Here is a 3,804-nt window from a genome sequence, read left to right as displayed (position 1 = left end):
CTTGCAGTGAGCTGAGATCCGGCCACTGCACTCTAGCCTGGGTGACAGAGCGAGACTTCATCTCAAAAAAAAAAAAAAAAAAAAGTCTTTCTAGTGCCAGGTGCGGTGGCTCAAGCCTGTAATCCCATCACTTAAGGAGGCTGAGGCGGGTGGATCACGAGGTCAGGAGATCAAGACCATCCTGGCCAATGTGGTGAAACCCCGTCTCTACTAAAAATACAAAAATTAATTGGGCATGGTGGCATGTGGCTGTAATCCCAGCTACTCGGGAGGCTGAGGCAGGAGAATCACTTGAATCAGGGAGTTGGCGGTTGCAGTGAGCCGAGATCACGCCACTGCACTCCAGCCTGGGCGACAGAGCGAGACACCATCTCAATCAATCAATCAATCAATCAATCAAGTCTTTCCGTCCACAAACCAGCTGTTGGAGTAGGTAGGTAGCCAGGCATGAGCAGTTAAGGAAAGGAATCTTTAGAAACAGAGCCCACTGACAATCCCCTTGTGACAGCAAAAGCAGGACAGTGGCTACCTTGCCTACACCTGTCCTTGTGGCTGGGCTTGTCTGGCCCAGGAAAAGAATTATCAGGCCCTAGCCAGAAATAACCCAGCTAGTGGATTTTGCCTATTAAGAAGCATGCGCACTCCTCTAATAATTCATCCTAGAATGGCCTTTTGCTCATTATAATACTAAGAAACACATCCTCCTTTTTTCGAATATGATTCTAGAAAAAAATAAATAAAAGCCACACCCCTGGGTGGAGATTTGAGATGCTAATGAGACATGTGATGTGTGTACTAGCAAGGACAGTCACAGCACATTCCTGCCCAGAGGACTTCCTGGAACATGCTTACTAATAACACCTGTGCAGGGCCCCTTCATGAATAATCATGTCAGGTTCTCATTAAAAGGGTCAGGCCAGCATTAGTAAGGACAGACTCCTTCTTTTCAGGAGCCCACCCAGTTCTGTTGTTCAAGGTGTCTCTTCTTTCTGAGATCCAATCTCTTTAAATGAAGGGCATTTACCCTTTAACTCTTTCTGCACATCTCTTGACTGAATCCAAGAAGACCAAGAACCAGAGGACTTCCACACGCCTCCAGGCAACATCTGGTATTTTCACCTGGTTACCTGGTTACCTGACGGGGTTAGCAAGGTAAGTGCCCAAAAGCTGGGGCCAGATTCTCTAGTTGACGATCTCTGCTTCTTTCTGCACTGAAGAACCTCCTGCCCTAATGCAGTTCTTGCAGCTTTAAGGGGAGGGGTTTCTCCTCTCAGGCTCTGTCCACTAACAACTGCCCCGTACCATTTCCCTTCAGTCACTGTGACTCTGCTCCCTCTGGCTGATTTCTCAGCTTATCCTGAGGGGTGATAAGCAGAGGAGGGAGGACTTTAAACTCCACATTCAGTAGATCTGAGACACATGGTGACCATTCCGCAGGAGGCTTATAAAGGTGGCAGGGAATATGCCTGGCTGTGCAGTGACTGGGGAGTTTCATATGTTTTTGTTTTTTTGGGGGGGTGGGGGGACAGAGTCTCACGCTGTCACCCAGCCTGCAGTGCAATGACGTGATCTCAGCTCACTGCAACCTCCGCCTCCCGGATTCAAGCGATTCTTCTGCCTCAGACTCCAGAGTAGCTGGGACTACAGGCGTGCGCCACTATGCCCGGCTAATTTTTGTATTTTCAGTAGAGATGGGGTATCACCATATTGGCCAGGCTGATCTCGAGCTCCTGGCCTCGTGATCTGCCTGCCTCTGCCTCCCAAAGTGCTGGGATTACAGGCGTAAGCCACGGCGCCTGGACCATATCTTTTTTTTTTTTTTTTTTTTTGAGATGGAGTCTCGCTCTGTCACCCAGGCTGGAGTGCAGTGGCGCAATCTCGGCTCACTGCGAGCTCACGCCATTCTCCTGCCTCAGCCTCCCGAGCAGCTGGGACTACAGGCGCCCGCCACCACGCCCGGCTAATTTTTTGTATTTTTAGTAGAGACGGGGTTGCCCCGTGTTAGCCAGGATGGTCTTGATCTCCTGACCTTGTGATCCACCCGCCTCAGCCTCCCAAAGTGCTGGGATTACAGGCATGAGCCACTGCGCCTGGCCCTGGACCATACCTTTTAACTAAAACTACAGTCCTGTGTTAAGTCAGCTCTGATACTTGCCGTTCATGGCTGTTCAATCCCCTGAACACAATATGCTCCCACCGGTGCTTAATCTGCCAGGTCACTCTGCTTATTCTTTGCTGTCCCTCTCCTTGCCACCGGGATTTCATGAATTCTTCCTTCGGGTGCAAGACCCTCACATTGCCCTGCTCATCCAGGACCTGCTGCGTTTGCTTCATTGCCAGGTGCCAGAGTCCTCTGAGGGCCTATGCCGATGTTTATACTTTTTTCCTCAGAAATGAGACTCAGCTTTGTCCTTTCCCTTGCCTCCTTTTTCACTGGAGGGACCAGCACTGGCAGGATGCTTAAAGAAATCCCTCATCTTGGCCAGGTGCAGTGGCTCATGCCTGTAATCCCAGCACTCTGAGAGGTTGAGGAGGGTGGATCACTTGAGGTCAGGAGTTCAAGACCAGCCTGGCCAACATGGTGAAACCCCATCTCTACTAAACATACAAAAATTAGCTGGGCGTGGTGGCACACGCTTGTAATCCCAGCTACTTGGGAGGCTGAGGCAGGAGAATCACTTGAACCCGGGAGGCAGACGTTGCAGTGAGCAGAGATCACGCCATTGCACTCCAGCCTGGGCAACAAGAGCAAAACTCTGTCTCAAAAAAAAAAGAAATCCCTCATTTATTATTAGGTCCTGTCCACCTGACTACTCTTCAAAAATGCCTCTTTCCGTGACTTCTCAACTGAACTGCCTGGCTCCTCCAGAGGGTCACCTGTGACCACTTCCTTACTCCCTAGTTTCTCTGTACAACCAGGGTTTCCTATGGGGACTTCTTTCTTCCCCTCATTAGGCCATTGTAACAGACCCATGAAGTACTCAGGTCCTTTTTGCTTTGTGTTGAATAAGCTGATGGAAAATGCTTCTCACATTCCAGTAGGGGCACAACTACTGGGCTTCCTGCAGAACCAGGGTCACTGGGAACATGAGAGAAGAGAAGAGAACTACTCTCATGGCAGACATTCTTCCACCCTTCCTTACCCAACACGGAAGTGTGGAAGGCATCACTGCTGGGCATCAATCCCAGGAAATCTAAGAAATCCTTCTGAGCAAAACGATAGGAAGGAATGCAAATGGCAGAGCACACGGTAGGGCTAATTCCAGAGCTCGACGGTGAAGGACACTTGCCCCTTGCAGGGAGAGGCATGAGACACCTCATTTAGGTCAAGGTATGGAATGCCTGACCTTCATGAGTCACCAAATAGGTAAAGGGATGCTTCCTCCATCCTGCATTCTCCCTTGTCTTCTCTTTCAGATGGGTAATCAGGTCTTTATATCCTAGGGTTCCCCTCCTGGGTCCCCTTGGAATCTGGGATAAGGTTGATCCCTAGATTGTAAAACAAAACACACTGATTTTCCTTTGCAATATAGTTTGCTCAAAATATGAACCAGAAGGGCAGGAACCTGGTCAAAGGTGGAGAGCTTAAATGTTAATACCATATTCCAGCTTGACCTTTACTGCCAATGCCAACACAAACGGTCAGAGGTCCCTTATGTGAAAATCTTCATGATTGGCCGGGCGCGGTGGCTCAAACCTGTAATCCCAGCACTTTGGAGGCTGAGATGGGTGGATCACGAGGTCAGGAGATTGAGACCATCCTGGCTAACCCAGTGAAACCCCATCTCTACTAAAAAATACAAA

General features: G+C 49.4%; 1 protein-coding gene across 1 annotated transcript in view; it reads left to right on the top strand.

Annotated features, from left to right (window-relative positions):
* Window positions 1-931: 931 nt before the first annotated feature.
* ERVV-2 (endogenous retrovirus group V, member 2) overlaps window positions 932-3,804 on the top strand; it is a 6,237-nt gene continuing 3,364 nt past the window's right edge. The window contains exon 1 of the mRNA XM_011946176.1: window positions 932-1,152. The gene's annotated coding sequence lies outside the window, so the exon portion shown is untranslated. The remainder of the gene's footprint in view (window positions 1,153-3,804) is intronic.

This window comes from Colobus angolensis, unplaced genomic scaffold, assembly GCF_000951035.1.
Source record: "Colobus angolensis palliatus isolate OR3802 unplaced genomic scaffold, Cang.pa_1.0 Scaffold25, whole genome shotgun sequence".
Taxonomy (NCBI): Eukaryota; Metazoa; Chordata; class Mammalia; order Primates; family Cercopithecidae; genus Colobus; species Colobus angolensis.
Note: the sequence above shows the minus strand (reverse complement) of the source record. Positions and strands in the feature narration are given on the sequence as shown.